Raw genomic sequence first — 18,503 nt, forward strand, 5'->3', positions numbered from 1 at the left:
TCAGGCTGTTTGTAACGGAGCTTTGACCAGGCTTTGATTAGAATCTGAAGCTTGAGAAGCCTTTTTCCTTTAAGTCAGAAAACACATATTCGTTATTTTAGGAGCTGATCACACCTGTCTGGATTAACGTGTGCAAAAGAAAGGATTTTCTCCCTTTGTTTTTACAAATACAATGCTTCTGTATTTCTGAACACCAGGGGGAGTGTTACAGTGTGGGAGGTTTTTTGGTTTCATTTTTGGTTTGGGTTTTTTGTTTTGTTTTGTTTTTTAAGCAAAGCTCTAGAGTTTCATGTATGAATTGAATGTTACGGAAACCAAGTATTGGGACAAATCAGTGCATAATGCCTGGCTGGTGAAAGCTAAGAGTAAGGAGTGCAGGAGCCACTTTTTAAAAGGAAGTAATTAATTTATACAGTGGATTCCAGAGATTTTGGCTTATTTTATATTTGAAGATGTTGTGACATGTGTGCATTCCATCCTGTTACATTCAGGACTTCCTGTAAAGTTGTGTTCAGTTTAATAGTTTTCTCTTTTGTTCCAAAGGACCTTCCAATTCTTTCAGCTGTAAGACGTTTCTCAGCTTTTAGAAAAGATGTGAAGCAAGGCAAAGAACACTGGTCTTTTAAAGAGGTTATTTTTTGCTCGCTCCTCTCCATGGTCCTTAAACACCGAACAACGAGAAATGGAAATTTTTTTTAATTGTAGAGTTGTCCCATTTCATGGCCCTTCAGGTCCTTAATAACAACAACAGCTCTTAAAATATACTACTCTTTAAAGAACTGTGTAGAGAGTGAAAATGCTTGCTAATGATGGAAGCTGACTTGAGAGACAGTTAATGTGGAAACACTCATCCTTCTAGCCACCATTTAAGAGAGTAATGCAATAGTAAATTTAGATGCTTCTCTCAGCTTCGTGGGTGCATAGATTTGATTTTTTTTGCTGATGAAGTTGAAAAAGTTTTCAGGTTTTTCAGAGCTTCAGAATGTAGCAGGACATAGATGAGAGAGCACAACTCACTAGTGACAAACTGAACCCGATTAGGAAGACTTCTGTGATCTTTTTTCAATATATACCCAGTTTAGGAATAATGCTGAACAGCTAGAAGGTTGTAAAATCTTAAGCTGCCATAGCAGTTTCAGAATTGACTGTTTGAATGTGCTTGCAAACTTCCGCTAAGGTGTGTGGGTAAATGTATCATACTTTGCATCCCAGCAGATAGAGAAAAGATGTTGAGGTGTTGAATTGCAGCTGAGGAGCAGTAACTCCTGAAAGCTCTGTCTTGACCACTTGTGATTGTTTCGCTCTTAAGTGAAGTCAAATTGGAAGAGGTTGAGGCTAAACTGCAATAGCTTATTCTTAAACTGAAGTAACCCCTGTTGCCCCATGGGTTTACTTGTACATAAAAGGAACACCTGGAAGTCTGCGTAATTCAAATCTGAGTGGGATGATTCCTGTTTTACTGAATAGAACTTCCTGTTTGTGCATTAACTATATCTTACTGGTTTTACATCTGTTAGCCTTGTGGAACCAGTGCAAATAGGAGTGAGGGGTTTTTTCCCCCCCCTGGATTGAAGGCACAACTGTAGTATTAAAAAGTCTGTAAAAGGGTTAAAGAACAAAAAGAAATTAGGACTGGTTTTACTTTATAAATAGCTTGTATGGATTTTTATGTTAGAATTTCCTCATTTGCCCTGACATAAGGGCTTAAGAGCTGAAGGTGTGCATAACATTTTTGAAATCTAGCTGCTGAGTATGGTAATTACAATTTTTAATAACTTTTTAAATTCAGGGTTATCTTGAAAAAGAGGGTTGCAAGGATTAGTGTTGGTGCTTTTGGGAGAGACTGAAGTGCTATGCTAAAGACTGGCAGAGGGTCTTTATATAAATGACTTCTGCCCTAATCAGGTGGAAGACTGTCATGTGGGAATCTCGCTTTTGGATGGAAAAACAGCACCTTAGGCTACTCCAATAGCAGTATGCTAGCGATACATAGTTGGGCTCAGATCCTGCAGTTGCTTCAGTATAGTTCTTTCTTCTACAATTTTTTTATTAAAATGGGTTTATTTAGATGTGGCCGGGAGGCATTGATAGTAGGTGACTGTTGTAGGATTAGGTAAAATCTAAATGAAGCAAAATTTGTGTGTTTAAACATGCACATATGTAATTATGTACGTGATTGTGTATCAGTGTGCAAACATACATGAACATAGATGAAAAGAAAAGTGTTGACAGCATGTTGTTTCATGCTTTTCAAAATGAAACTTACTAAACTTACTTCTAAATGTGGATTTGAAGACAAGGTAGTTGATAGTGTATTTAGGTAAACTGATGTGCCAAAGGAACAGAATTTCAAACAAACCAATTTTTTGACCCAGGCATCCAACTTTTTCTGCATTCAGCTTTTTTTCAGGTTTTCTGCAGTATGAAGCAACTTGTCTTTACACCCCTTCAGACACAGTTATTTCTGTTGTATGGAAATAAGTATCTGTAAGTTGATTTTTGTTTTGTCTTGTCCCCCTTCCTTCCATTAAAGTGATAGACATACTTGGTAAAGGACAGAACTCAAGGGGAAAAAACCCACAGTCTGCACCTGTCACGTTAAAGTAACAGAAAACTGTTTTGTGAATGTTTGGAACCAAACAGGAAGAGGGCAAACAGGAACACTAATTTTTGTGTCCTGGAAAGTAGTCTGTGGTTTTATACTGTCTCATGTACACTGAGCTGGAAATGTACAGCAATTACTCTCTCAGTTTCCCTTTGTTTCTCAAGGTTTTCATTCAGTCTCGGAAACAAAGTAAAAATTTGGCATTTTCTCCTCTTTGTCAGGTTATCATCATCGAATAAATATTATCTCTTTAAACTCTGAAAGAGTTTCCAAGTCCTTTAGAGATTCCTTAGAAGGTGTCTTTCTAGTAAGAAGTGGCAGACCTAGTCTTTTTGATTAGGAGTCAGTCAGTGTAACTCTCACTAGTCCTTATGACTTTTGCTTAGGGCACACATTTTCTTTCCTTATTCTTTGCCTTTTGCCTTTGTTTTGTTAGTGGACTTTATTTTCTAGATTTAAGATAATCTCATCTCTTTGTCTTTATTTCTACCCTCTGTTTCTTTCTAACTACATTGGAAATTTCTTTCTGCTCTCTCTTCTGTGTTGTTTTCATAGTTCATTGTGGATTGTGTATTTTCCAGTTTCTTTCCTTGAGATTTTTAAATTCACCTCTGTAGCCACTGGGAGATTCTCTGCCTCTGGCCTCTGTTGGAAGGAGCTGACCTTTTTTATTTTAGCATGGAACAGAAACTTCGTATCTTAGTGTCACAATTCAAGAAATCGGAGCCAAAAGACTGTTGTTTGAACTCAAGTTCTATAGGGTTACCTGCAAGTCTTGTCTGTGTCCCTGATGAGGTGACAGTATAAAGAATATACATAATAAGCTTCAGAATATAAATAAAAAATACTTTTTAATTATGATTGTTTTAGTAGAAGTTCTACTCAGCTACTCGTTCTTAAATGCTTAAAAATGCTTCAGAGATAGATTTGCATTAGTATTTCCTGTTGGTTTTATATGCTGCCAGCTGCTTTGCAGTATATAATTATGTTTGTTTTCTTTAACTGTCCTAAATCCAGCAACTTGCCAGCATTCTGGGAATCTGCTTTTTTTTTTTTAACTTACTAAGCAAAAGACTATTCAATATAAAATACTTGTATTTCAACTTCAAAAGAAAAGAAAATCCCCTATATTAAATTTCTACAGAACATGCTCAATTATTTCAGATTGCTTTTTAGTAGCATGAGCATTGTCGTTCTGTTGACCCAATATCAGGCCTGAAGGAACATGAATAATGGAAGTATTGTGCTTAGTTTGCAGTGTTCTTCCTGCACTAAATCCCATCAGGAGTTTAACATCAAATGTAGTACACGGTATGCATGAAAACTTCGTTGATTTCAGTAGAAATTAATGTGGTAAGTAGTTGGGACTTTTAGGTTTTCTGGCTTAAAGGCTTGTTAGACATTCATGTAGTGCTCAAATAACAAGGGACAAGTTATGATGTCAACAAAAAGATAATGTTTTGAATGTAATACTATAGTTCTCTAAAGGTAGAGAATCTGGAGAAATGAGATCAGTGTTTTTGATTTCTGGATGATGAAATAAAAGGTATTGAAGTGCTTCTGTATTCATAGACAATCACTGAAAGTACGATGCATTCATATTCAGATTTTTTTCATTTAGGCTACAAAAAAGTTGCATATTAATAAACCTTTCTTGGATCTTGTTTCATTCTCTGGTAGATCAGACAATTTTTTACAATACTCTTTAGAGACTTAGTTTCCTTCTGCTTGTATTCCAGTATCTCTATATAAGTATCTTTGACCTAAATATGAGTGTACAAAGTTTTTTGAATGTTAGGATAGAATGGATGCTTTTATTTCTGCATCATGTTCTGTTGTAGATTGGCATACTCTTAGTTATTTTGTTTGTATGCCTTGCTCTTTATCAACGTTTTATACTAAAGAAGTTGGATGAAATCTGTGAATTTGAAAATTCTTCCTTTTTTTACATATGATCAGATATGATTCAGAAATTGAGATTATACTTAGTATTCTTTTTGGAAAATAAAATAGCTTTCAAAAGCATGAGCTGTGATCGCTTGTATGATGTTCTGCCATTCTTGTTTTTCTTTTGCCCTTTCCTATTAGCATAGGCCACTATTACAAGCCTGACACACAGCACTAGCGCAGCACTTTGAATGATAAACATAAATGTGCTTAAATTCACTGACACAATTTTTTTTCTTGCTAATGGCAACCAAATTGCTGCTTTAAAATAAAAGTGAAGTTGCTATGCAAGAAGGCCTAACCTTTTATTAAGACCCACTACTTAATCATTATTTTAAAATTTGTTTTCAGAGCTATTTCCCTGTAGCAATAAAGGTTTGACTCTCAGCTGAACTTGTTTAGTTAAATGTGTATTTGAACCCCACCTTTCTTGCATTATGTCTCATTAAACATTGTGTCTGACTAATATACTTGTAACCAAGCTGAGAGCATTAAGAGCTTCAGATACCCTTCTGGCAAATTGAAAGGCTTGAAATCATTAAATAAAATAAGTTTGCATTTTAAAACTAAATATGCAAATTCAGTTGTCTTTTTCTGTCCAAACTGTCTATGATATTAGGCTTTGAATTTTAAGTGTAAAGGGACTTTGTGGTGCATAAAGTACACATCCACTAGCTGGAACATGAACTTGTACTGGAATACTTTCAAGCTTCAGTTTGACTTTTTGTTGTTACTCTAAAAATATCTTGCAACAGAAGCAGCATTGTTTCATGCTTAAAATATGGAACTGTTTTTGATTATTCTGTGTTGCTTTGCCCACTTTCTGTGGCTGTTGACAGTTATTTAAGAGTTTAAACTCCTTTTTTTGCTGAGCAGTGAGTATTAAATGTGGTGAATGTCTTTTCCCAGAAGCTAATTCCATGCACATATAAACGGGGAGGAGGGAGAAGATCCTGCCCTTGAAACACATAAACAGAAATTACTTCAGTGGTCCTAATAACCTCTATTTATCACTGTTTTCTTTAAGAATTGATTGTTTTTGTAAGTAAGCACTGCAAGAGAACATTAGTATTTTGTGTACCGAAAAAGTAATCCAGAGTTCAGAAATAAATGCCAGAAAGAGAGCAAATAATGTCAAGTACGAGCATAGTTGGCAAAGATTGTCTATTTGGACCTTTTATTCTAATCTTTACTTGGTTTGTTTCTCACTCAGTGCACTTCACTGCTTCTGTTACTTGGGCTGTAATGAGTTTTCTTCCCATTCCAGGCTAGTTTCTCCCTTTTTCTGGTCTCTCCAGAGTCTCAAGAGCAAAAGAATTAAATGTTGATCCTCCCTAATGCATGTATTTTACGTGACAGAAGCCTGTTTTGTTATCCCAGAAGGCTAGCTGATGAACTACTTCACTTACCATGAATTTTTCTTCAACTCCTGATCAGTGTTGGTAGTAGTGTGAGTGGTTAAATGGCTTTAAACTAAAGGGGAGTAGACTAGATATAAGGAAGAAATTGTTTACGCTGAGGGTGGTGAAGCACTGGCACAGGTTGCCCAGAGAGGTGGTGGATGCCCCATCCCTGGAAACATTCAAGGTCAGGTTGGATGGGGCTCTGAACAACCTGATCTAGTTGAAGATGTCCCTGCCCACAGTAGGGGGGGTTGGACTAGATGACCTTTAGAGGTCCCTTCCAACCCAAACTATTCTATGATTCTATGGTTACCTTGTCCGAAATGGAAAGACCAGGTCACTTGGCTCCTTTTGTCCTCCTAGGTTGCCTTCTCGCTAAGTTGGACTGGCTGTGTATGTACAAGTACACACACGTAAGCATTTTAATTTTGAAAGCCACAGATCCTTTAAAGGGCAGTTAGCAGTGTTTTGCAATTAAAATAAAGCACCTTATACAAAGCCGCTGAACCATGCTACAGAGTTCTGTCTACAGTTGCCTGTCAATTCTGTTGAAAAATAGGATGGGAATGGAACGTAGAAGAAAACTGTTTTTAATATATCAAAACCACGTTTTTGGTAATCCTTAAACAGTTTCATATTACTTAGACATAGTGATGCCTCGTTCTGGAAAGTGCTGTCCAGCTGTGTGGCTTTCCTCATGGCATACAACTAATTTCTTTTTCCCACTCATAATTTCCTTCTGAACTTGTCTGTAAAGTCTCATCTTTTCTTAACATTTGTTAGGATGAAACACATCCTACGAAGCAGAACAAAGTTTAAGACTGTCAGTAGTAATGTGTAAGCACATCTGAATGTTGAATATTCCTGTTTGCAGGGACAGTCCGTCTTTTCATAGTGCTGTGTGTGCCTGTAGGTTGGTACAGTTTGCTACTTGTGCTGTTCTTCAAAACTTGGCAGTTTTCACAGAGGTATCATGGGGTGCTTGGTGTGAAGAGAACAGAAGCCTCTTGTAAAGCAGCTAACAGAATAACCCAGCAGTAGTTATTGTTGTTACAATCTTTTGCATGCTCCCCATGTCAATGTGATTTAATTCCATCTCAACTCAGACCATTATGCTTGCTTTAAAATAGCAAAGAAATTACACCTCTCAAGCTCACCTTTTCAGCTTTTCCTGGTAAAGATTCTCCAAAAAACTTTACAAGACTTTCAGTGATGGCTGTATATGCAGAAGTTGTCACAGAATTGCAGCACCATGGTTGGTGCAATGGTGCAGCACCATTGGTTGCTAGGACTGTGTCTAGTCGGCTTTTGGGGGTCTCCAGAGATGGAGACTCTACAGCCTCCCTGGGCAACCTTTTCCACTGCTCTACCACCCTCACAGTTTTTAACAACAATAGTACACCAGTGGATGACAAATTTAGTGATTCCTCTATTGCAGTAGAAATGTCAGGACAGTTCGCAGACAAAACAATTGCATGCAGGTTGAGACTGAGCTAGCCACCAGGTTTAATGCTGGTTGTGTTCTCTTCTATAGAGAATACTGATTTCTTTCTTGTCTTCACTGTGTATTGATCTCTGAGGGCTGTCGACATAAGCCAGCAGTGGCCTTGGTAGACATGTAGCCCTAGACCAGTCCTATTAACATTCTCTCTTCCTAAGGATAGTTAGCAGTGGTACCTAGGTTTTTGCCACCTTCTGGTCTCCTGCCCCAAATGTGTTATAAAAGTGCAAAGTTTGCAGCTGTTAGATGGCAAAGTTTGTTTACTGCTTCTTTGCTTTCCAGTTCATGCCAGAGTAATCTGGTCAGAGCTGGGCTGTTATAGTCAAGTTCTCATTTGTCTGGGAGGTGTTGTTGGTGCACTTCACCCCTTGGTGCTTGCAAGGAACCTTTTTCAGCAATAGGATCCTGTAGTGTTAACACTTTTTTTTTTTTTAAATCTTAAGCAGAACTGCAGAATTTAAGATTTCTTCTGCTATAGCACAATTTTATATAATTTTTTTAAGTAGGTTGAGAGTCTTGTTTCACTTTAGTAGATAGCTGATTTTGTCTTTTTCTCCCTTAACCTATCTCAGAAATACATATTGAAAGAAGTCTCTGGAACATTGTCTGTTCTGCAGTCACTGTCAATATTCAGACTTAAGGAGTCTGCATTTTCATTGTTTTAGCTTTCACTGTTTTGAAGGTTGCGGTCCTATTCCTTCATGTTAAAATAATCTGAATTCCAACATTTGCACCAAACTCCAGTTTACATGAATTTTGGTAAACTAGTTAGCATTCTTCTGGTTTCTAAGCAACTTATATTGCATGAAGAATTAGATGTGTTTTATGATGTTTAATACTGACATATACACTGTAAAAGTTTTCGTTTTAGTTATCCTTTCTATTCAATAGAAGGATTAGTTTAATCTTAAAGTTCAAGTTCTCTTTTAGGATATTAGGCTCTACAAAATAATTACTTTAGTCAGCAATCCTTGTATCTTTTTGTATCTTAAGGAAAAAAAAAAGTAGTTAATCAGATTATGCCTTTCAGTTGCATCCCTAGGTGCAACTAAACTGGGATTTGATTTCCATTCTCAAAGCTTTTTGTGTGTAGTTTTTAAAGCTATTAAGTTGTTTCCATGGTTACTTTGACCACTGAATAAGAACTCTGGTGTTGATTGATGCTTATGAAACTTTTTTGTCCAGAGGCTACTTGGCAGTGGAAAATGTACAACTCAGGGGTTTTAAAAATAAGAAAGTCGGATTTCACAGGGCCTTTCCTTATGTTTTAGTGTGACATTTTTAAAAAACTTGTGAGAGGTCATCTTCCTCCTATTCTGATGTTCATCTGTTTTACATTGGGGTAGAGACCAAGAAAAATAGTGTAAATTTAAAGTATTGTTCTGGTAGCTAAAATATTTGAAATTACTGACCTTTAAGTTAGTAACAAATAATTTTGGTTTTCCGTATGCATCAGTGTGTGGCACCTGGTTATATTTGGGCATTGTAACATTGTATTTTGACAGCTATTACTCATGCATTTTCCTAGTATTGTTTCCCTAATATCAAGTTGTTGTGTGGAAAGCATAATGTATACCTTGTGGATCCCACAAGCTTCTTAATTTTGGGTCTGTCTTGTCATATATGTAGATCCAAATATCTTGCGGGAATTTTGCTGCAAGTTGGATGAAATGTGTAGATTTGGTCATCAGTCCTATTTATACAAAACAGAAAATGCAGGATTAGGATAAATTAAATATACAGGATAGATTCAGAGACTTAGGAAAGGATGATAGAAGCTTATAAAATGAAGCTTGCCATCCCACATTACCACGTGTAATTTGACTATAGCCAGCCATAAATAACATTACTTGTGTGGATATAGAACCTCCCTTCATGCTGTACTGCAAGAATAATAAATTTTGTAGGTCCGTTTAAAGAGCCTGTAGGACCAAGAGATAGAGGTCATCTGCCTCTGATTTTGTCTTGTAACTCTCACTGTGATATAGACCCAAGAGCCTATTATAAAATTGCATATGTCTGAGGCAAGTGCTTTAATATTCAGTTGAACTAGATTGTCTCTGTGGGAACTCAGTATCTCGCAGTCTTAACTTGGCATGAAGCAGCTATTCCTTCTGCTGTGACTCCATTGTATGTGGTGAAGAAAGGTGAGTTTCATCCTAGCATCAGCTAGAGATGGTATATTTCAAAATCTTCTGCTCATTTCCACCCTCCTACACATTTCTTTGTGCCCCCGCACCCCCTTTCTTTACCTCTTGCTCCCTTTTGTGGGGGTGAGAGTATGTTTACTTCTGTTAGGGAGAAAGCCAGTGGGAAGAATAACCCTGAGGAGGTGCGTAGGGAAGAGAGAAAACAAAGCAAGCAGCTGTCCTGCTTACCCTCTTACCAGCCTCTAACCATTTATGGACTTGGGGACTTCCTCAGCTGAAAGTAGCTTTTAGTTACCATCAACAGATTACTTCTCGGTGAACAGCCCCTTGAGTCCATGTAAGGTTTTAGCATTCAAACGCCACAGGTTTCCATTTACTGTTCATTACTATTAGAGTTCTGCTTGGATCATGGGGGTCTATGGGGAGTTGTTCTCCTGGTAGAAGATGTGGTTTGTGCCTATGGCTGGGACAGTATTCGGAGGGTTGTGGTGTATGAGTTCTGTTGGTTCCCTTCTATTCCTGTTGTTTATGTTTTTTGAGGTCACAAATGTGGGATTGTTCTGTTAGCTACTGTCACATTTAGTTAACAGTTTTTTTAGAAAGGTCCTGGAGGAGCAACTGTGCAGTTTCTGCTTTCTTGGAATGATTTGTGTCTAATAGCAATCTGCTATTCCATAGTGTCCTAACCATTTTTCATTTATAACATGCTTTTTTCTGCTTCAGTAGAATATATTACTGTTTAAACATGTTCCAAATTCACTGAGGATATGACGTCCTCATAGGTTGAAGCCAGTATGGCTGGGTTTTCTCAAGGTGTGATTTTTTGCTCTAAAGAGCTATTGTATCTTAACAGCATGGATATGTGAGTGACAATAAGCAAAAGCTTGTTGTAAAATTAGGAAAATAAGTGATTGAAAAGGAGAATTTCTGTGGTACGCATTTTTGTTTTTTAAATCATGCTGCTCTTAGAATCCGAGTCATGAAAGCCCGATCTTTGTACCTCTCCCCACAGTATCTGCAGTGCTGTCAGGAAAATATAATAATAAGAAAAATCAGAGTACTGCTGTAACAGAAATTGCTAAGATACAGTGGTGTATATATAGAGACTGTAAAATATCTTTAGAGTTACTGTCATGATCAAATAATCTGAACTTATTGATTAGAGTTATGCCAGCAGTGTATTTAGCCCCATCTAGCTCTCTTCCATGGCGTAACATATCATATACATTAGAGCTGGATAAATTAAAATAAATTCAAAAGTCTACTAAGAAGACAATGAATTAAACACTGACTGTTTGTGTCACAGTAAAAGGGAAAACAGAAATCAGGGAATTGTAGGTGGACTTATTAACCCTGGAGGGGGAGGAGGTAATTTTTGTTTGTTGTTCTCTTGTATCTTGCACCCCATCACTAACATTCCAGCTGGAATACTTAACACAAATTCCAAATTACAACCTTGGCAATGTATCTAGTAAAAAAACTCTAACAAGAATGCCAGTATTTTTGAATTGTAGTTAGCTGCATTACTGTGCTACTTCCTTGCTTTTTGCATATGTTCAAAGGAAAAAAGGGAATATCACAACAGGTTTCTCTGTGTGTTCTTTAACAATTTATGAAGCGAACTCACATGTACTGTGTTGAATAATAAATAATAATATACCTAATGTTAAGTCTGTGTTTAAAAACAGCTATTGCGAAAGTTTAATTTCTAAAAGAACAGAGAAAGAAAATCCTTAGCCTCTTGATTTCCACTGAAAGTGAATGGGAACTCAGTAATTTAGATATCTTGGTGTTTCCAAAAAATCTCATATATGTGATTATAGGGTCTAAAATATTTAGTCTTTTTATTTTAAATATATACTTAGGCTGTACCTTTTTTTTTTTTAAGAACAGTGTGTTACAGCTAGCTTGCTAAAACATTGAAGCTGCTTTTCTAGTTCCCAGGATTTTAAACCAGTAGTTATACTTCTATAATAGTTGCAATGGACTTTAAAAAAAGAATATAAAGTTACAGTTACTTAGTTTTTAATTTCCATGTTGACTTGATGAAACTAGAGTTGTTTCTTTAAAATCATTAACTGTTACTATGAATTTTGTTTGAACAGAGAGGGGAACTTTTGGAAGGTGGTAGTTTAGTTGGTTTCAGAGGAATAAGAGAGTAAGTTTTACAGTTACGAAATGTTAAGAAAAGTTTGAATCTAGCATAGCATTCTTCAAAGTCATTTATCATACATAGCCCTTGTGTGGTTCTTGTGAGGAAAAAAGTATGGCTAGGAAAAAAAAAAAAAAACAAATAAATACATGCACCTTTGGAAATAGAGTATTAGACTTCGTAACATTCAGGCATGTTTGGTTTTCTTACCTTCCATGCGTACTTCTGAAAAAAGAGCGGTAGTTAAATTGACAAAAATACTTTACTTTTCTCAAAGGGTTAGGTTTGGTTTTTTCCTTCTGACACTGTGGAAGTTCGTTGTATGCAGTTAATGCTGCCTGTAGTGGAATGTGGTAGGAGAACAGCTGTTAAAAATTGAAGGCAACAATTGAATGACAACAGAATGAACAAGAAATGTGGATCTTGTAGAGCCACATTTATCTGAAGTGTTTCCTTACTCTAAGAAAATAAACCTGGTATGAGGGATTCACATTTGAAAAGATACTACTTCTCCTTTGTTTGTCTCTTCTTCTAGTTGTACTTTGGGTTCCAGTACTTCAGCCATGCTGCTTGTTGCACATGGACTCATCTAAAAAATGTTCTGGCATTCCGTTTTGTCTTTGCATCAGTTTTGGTTTGCTATTTTTTATCTTTGGTCATACCAATTCAATTTCAGCAGTAGTTCATGTAAATTATTGAGCAATACCCTAATTTGGATATTAAAAAAAGCTGTAGTTAGCTGAAAAACAAAGGTTAACAACTCTGTTTCTGTCATCTGACTAGGAAAAACCTAGCACTTTCAATATGTATTTCTGCTGTCTTTGAATCATTACTGTAAGCAATATATTTTTCTGTTGTTTTGAAAATATATTCTTGATTTAGCTGAAATTGCATTTCCTGCACCAGGAAGAAATTTCTCTGTTTTGAGTGTATTTCTCTGTTTTGATGTGCCACTTAGTATGTTGTGAATCAATAGCTTGTTTTTTCCTTAGATAAAAAAATCACTGTTGCTGTCAAATTGCACATAACTGGACCTCTCAGTTTTAAAACAGAAAAATAAAGCTTAGATTGGCAATCTATGAGTGTACCTTGTAATGATCCACCTTTTAATTGAGTGTAAGGGGTAACCCAACTAAATTCCTCCTTTAACTAGTTCAGTAAACAATATTTTCAGATGGTCTTGACTTTCAGGATATCACAGTGATCTTAAAATACCTTTTCAGCTATAAAAATACTTTTATCTTCATAGAAAACATGGTTTTACCTCTAAGGATGAAATCTGAAAAGTACTTACTTTGTTGAAAGTGAGGTTTTTCTTCCCCCTTGCTGTCTTTATTACAGTAAAATAAAATCTCGCTTATTTACGTCTTTAAATTTTTCTAGTGGTTATCTGGATTCTGCAGTGGAGATTGCACAGTAAGACAAGTCGTGCTGAAGTGTTGCTGGCAAATATGTTTTCCTGTGTTAAATACTTGTATTTCAATGCAACTCTATGCTTTTTATTTTGTTATATCACATAACGGATGACAAAATTTTATTTTTAGCAGGTGACTTCGGCCCAGAGAATGCCTTGCAGGTTATAGCAACATCTGGCCACAATGCAGATTTTCCCACTGGCAATCAGCCAGTCTCTGAGGACACTTATAGAATGAACTTGGCTAAAGGAGTCTCAATGTCGCTGCCATCTTCACCTCTGCTGCCACGCCAGTCCTGTTTGGTGCAGTCAAGATCAAACAAAAAGTCTCCAGGTAAAATGAAACTGATGAGCAACTAAAATCATCACAGCACTTTAACTCAGTTTTTGATACACTTTATATAAAAGTAGCACAGTAAAATTGTGTTAATCTTTTGCAATAAGAACAAGAGTAGTGAAGGCTTATTGTGTGTTCCCAGGGAAAAAAGGTAGTTGGTGATTAATACATTATTTCATATGGCAAAGAATTATTCTAATTGGTATTGCAAATACCTATATTGAAATGTCTGAATATGTTTAAAACTGGTTATTAATGATTAGAATATCAGGTAGAAGGCAGCTGCAAAAACCTGTCTTTATGCATATGTTAGTGACTGTGTAAGAGTGAATATTGTTGGTGGCTTTTACAGTTCATTTATTTTACTCATATATACATACATAAATGTATTAATAGATAAATTGCTGCTGAAGTTGTGACAAGAAACTTGTTAATTTTCAACGGTTGTGTCCTTAGTAATGACCGCATACTTATGTGAGAGCCTTGCTAAATAAGGTGCTCCATCTGGTTGTCTTTTTATCAGCATTCTATACATATAAATCATTCCAACATGCCAGCATCACTTGGGTTCATTCAGGTCAAAGCTTGAGCGTCAAGTGAAATTGTCCATATTCCTATTACTTGTGGAGACACGCAACAGGTTTGAGGTTGTTTGTTGTAAAGTTTATAAGGTCTAGGAACAAAGAGTGCTGAAAGTTGGTTTTTGTCAGCACTGAGAAATGTCTTGGTTAATGACCCATTTTACATAAAATTAAGAAAAAATGTTGTTCAAAGAATTGCCGCAGGATAGTAAATACAATTTGTGAAAAGTATTCTTGGTTTAAGTTGCCTATCAATATTTATTTTTTCCTTTCAGAATTTAAAAATAATAATCTCACTTTGTGTTTAAATAATTCTGGGTTGGTTTTGACAGTTCACGTAAAAATTTTGAGCCACAGAATGGTATTTTGTTGTTTGGTCTCTTACTACAAGTGATTTGTATAGGTAGAAGATAGGGTGAAGTCCTTGTAATGGAGAAGGAAATGGGATTTTTGCCAAAGACTTAAGTGAAGGTCAGGATCTAACTCTTAGTTTTGTTACTGTTGGGAAAACTTAACTGCATTCAAGGTACATTTGAGATATTATCTTACCAACCTCCCCACTCCATGATTTAGTTTAGTGACACACATTTTTATAAGCAGAGTATAGGCTGCTAACTGTTTGGATGCTGTATAGGATGCTGGTGGAAACATTCTGTGCTATTCCTTTGACTTTCAACAAACTATAGCTGATGGAAGATGATTTAATATAAATTATCTGTCTAGCATCTGGGGCAGGAGTAATAAAAAGAGAGATCATACTAATGTACTGATTTCAAAGCACTGTTTTAGTAGCTTACAAATAGCAAGTTAAAGATTTTTCAGGATATGGTGGATGAAAGAAGAAAGGATTGCACAGAAAGTTAAAGTAATATTCTGAAGTTAAGATGTAGCGATGAAGTTATCTAACCAGTGGTAGAACAAAACTCTCATTTCAGTCCTCTCAGTTTGTAGGTGAAGACAAAGCAACTACTTAGAGATGTATTTTTCAATGTAAATCGTATCATTAATATTTTTTAAAGTCTTTGAAACTGTGTAATAGAGCGGAGGAAAAGATTGTCCCTTGACACATAATCATTTGTTCTACCTTTTGTTTCTGTTCTGTAGTTCTGTTCGTATAACCCAGGCACGTTGATGGTCATATATATAAGGTGATACCCTTGCATAAAGCATTTCCTTGAAATAAAATTCTAATTAGTGTCTACTAGACTGAAGTGATATACTGTATGTATACTCCTTATGGTAATGGTAATTATGAAAGAGTACATTCACTAAATGCTATCCAGGTTTTAATGAAGAGTTTTTCATAACTTTTCATTGAGTCTGAATAGTTTTAGTTAAAAATTCTGGCTAGTAAATTAAAAATAGTCAGTTTTTCTTGACAGCGTGTTTCAGAGTTATAAATTAAAAAATAAAAGTTGTAGTTAACCAATAGTTATTTGCACTAATGTTCATGAAAACATCTGTATTTGAGGGCTTCATATTCAGTACATTCCCACTTTTCTAGCAGATTTGTTTATACTCTAGCTTACATTTGTCTAGTCCTGCATCTATATTTGCTGATTTTAAAAAAACCTTCTTAATTATGCTTATATGATCAGTGAATAAAAATAGTTTTTCGTGGTGAAGTAATTTTAAAATGATGCATGGAAGAACATTCTGCAGTAAGAAATGCACTGTAAAATGTTTTACGGTTTTGTGTAACTGGTATTGACATTCAAACTCTTTCACAGAATTAGTCTCTAATTGGTGATGTCTAGAACAGGAAAATCTTCACTGTAAATTCATTAAGTGACAAGTTGCTCTTACTGCTTTTCCTTTCGTTGCCCTTTCTGCATATTTCCGAGTGGGTGTTAATCTGTGGCTTCAGAGGGGTATTTTCGTTTTGATTTTTGTTTTAATTTCACCTCTTTGCTTGGCTTCGCTACTGCCTGAGACAGTATTTCTGTCCATTGTCATTTCTTTAAAATGTGTCAGCATTTTGAGCACGACTCGAGCAAACTTTTTCCTTCTGTATTTGCTTCATCTGCTCGCAGTCTGGTTATCCATCACATAAAACTGTTGAAAAAACAGCATTTTAGTTCCACCAAAAGTGATATAGTTAATGACGGAAGTATGTTTTATACTTAATTTCGTATCTTTTTAGAAAGTTGCACGCTCATAGATAGATGGTGCTTGAAAGAAAGCAAATTCTTTGACTGTATCTTGTTAAGCAAAAGGTATTGCAAACATTTTGAACATCTTAGTAAATTTTGGTGATTTACTATATCATTTAGCAGTAGTACCATATGAAAAACAACAAACAAAATATAAGGCCAGTTTGTAAATTTACATTAAAGCAATGTATAAATCCAAACAGAAACTGTTTAATTTATGCTTTAAAACAATGGAAAAGTACTTATTTTAACTTCTAAGTTGCTTCAGGGTTTTTTTGAGTTTATCTAAATTTTTTTTTTAATTAAAAATGCAATGGTAGGAAAAGGATGTTATGCTTGAAATGATTTTTCCTTGTGAATGTTGTATACCTCTTTGTAGTTTTCTACTCCAGATGACTCAGAGAGATAGAATGCTTTTGCCAGTATGGATTAGCCACAGAGGTACTGTGGGGACTGTGGTGTTTTCGTTCTGTCCCTTTAGACTAAGAGGCTTTTGTTCCATCATAGGCATATTTGTTCCATGAATAATGTAATTATCAGTTCTCATGTTTGGACTCATCTCACTGAGGAAAAGCACTTAGGTAGCTTAATGTTTAGCAAGTTAGAGGTATCTGTTCAGAACAGATTTGGAAATTGCTAGTCTGGGGACCCCCTGGACCAACACAGGACTTCTTGGTTTTGGTGTCTCTTTGAAACTGCTATCCTGATCTCTGGCATCCCACTTTTCATTTCTTTTCTCTCATCCGCTACCCCTCTAGGTAGGGGTTCAGGCTTGAGACTGAACTGATCAGTCCTCGTACTCTAGGAGATCAGTATGTTAGCACTGTTAGCTATTTTATTGTTCCTATCACAGTGGACAGGCATGATGACAAATGTGCACAACTGAGAGAGGCATCTTTGCTGCAGTGCGTGTGTGGTCATAGCTGCTTTTTTCCCATCCATCTGCAAGTAGGTCAGCCACTAGAACCTCGTAACACATGGGCAGGCAAAATCATGGGAGAGCAAGCTGAACTTCTTCACTGGAACACGGAAAGCTGCACAATCCCATTTGCACAATCTACTGTGAGTGACATTGTGTTTTAATTATTTGCATAGGAGGTGGGGGAGCTTTTTCTTTGTGAGAAGAGACAGTGGTTCTGGCCCCAGTTCAGTCCTCAACTCCATAAAAGGAGGAAAAAGAGAAACTATGTCTTAAATTACTAAGGAGCCTAAAAGTATTGGCAGAACCGGTTCATTTGGAGTCAAAAGCTTCCTTAATGAAATAGTTCATCAAGGAGGAGGTGGATAAAAGAGCAGAAACAAACACAAGGAAAAAGTTGCCAGCAGGACAACTCTGGGAAGGGGAGCAGTAAATGAAAAACTGTCACAGTAAGTTGAGTTTCTTCTACTATAAAGCTAGAATGAACATTGCTTGGATTGGTAATCTTACAGGTGTGCAACTAAACCAATATTCATATTCTTAAAGGGATAATAGTTGATTGTACTCTGATTTAGGAGGGTCAACTAAAAGAATGAAAATAATGATTTCTAAACGAGGTTCCAAAAAATTGGTTGTTGGAGTTAGGGTGTGAATGAAAGATACTGCTCCTGCCCTTTAAGTAAATGTTTGCTGACTTAAGTTATTGATACCATCATGCTTGAACAGAGAAAGGAAGCAGCTTTTAAAGACATCAGTGAATGCCAAAGATGACTGCCGGAACAGACTCCCATAAATGTGCAACAGAACTTTTAGTTAGCTTTTAAATTAAACTTTAATGAAAACTTTTAATTAATAAATTAATCAGCATACCTGATACTTGAGACTAGACTAGGTAAGAGAACTGGTTTCACCCAAGGCTTCAGTTTTGTGCACTGATCTTGAGAACACTGGGAAGCAGTTCCTCTTGCACGCGATAAGCTATCCAAGTGCAAGGTCCTGCGCCTGGGTCAGGGCAATCCCCAGTATCAATACAGATACAGATTCATTTAACACTGATGGGAGGGAAAGCCAGTTCAGAGGATTAGGAAGGAGATGCACAAGTTTAATATCTTTATCGATGATCTGGATGAGGGGATTGAGTGCACCCTCAGTAAGTTTGCAGACGACACCAAGTTGGGCGGGAGTGTTGATCTGCTCGAGGGTAGGAAGGCTCTGCAGAGGGACCTGGACAGGCTGGATCGATGGGCCCAGACCAATTGTATGACGTTCAACAAGGCCAAGTGCCGGGTCCTGCACTTCGGCCACAACAACCCCATGCAGCGCTACAGGCTTGGGGAAGAG

The 18,503-nt window shown here is 36.5% G+C and overlaps 1 protein-coding gene across 1 annotated transcript in view; it reads left to right on the forward strand.

Annotated features, from left to right (window-relative positions):
• Window positions 1–17,217: 17,217 nt before the first annotated feature.
• The window catches only part of TANC1 (tetratricopeptide repeat, ankyrin repeat and coiled-coil containing 1), a 63,434-nt gene continuing 62,148 nt past the window's right edge, over window positions 17,218–18,503 (forward strand). Inside the window, exon 1 of the mRNA XM_019470453.1 lies at window positions 17,218–17,305. The gene's annotated coding sequence lies outside the window, so the exon portion shown is untranslated. The remainder of the gene's footprint in view (window positions 17,306–18,503) is intronic.

This window comes from Aptenodytes forsteri, unplaced genomic scaffold (assembly GCF_000699145.1).
Source record: "Aptenodytes forsteri isolate BGI_AS27 unplaced genomic scaffold, ASM69914v1 Scaffold174, whole genome shotgun sequence".
Lineage (NCBI taxonomy): Eukaryota > Metazoa > Chordata > Aves > Sphenisciformes > Spheniscidae > Aptenodytes > Aptenodytes forsteri.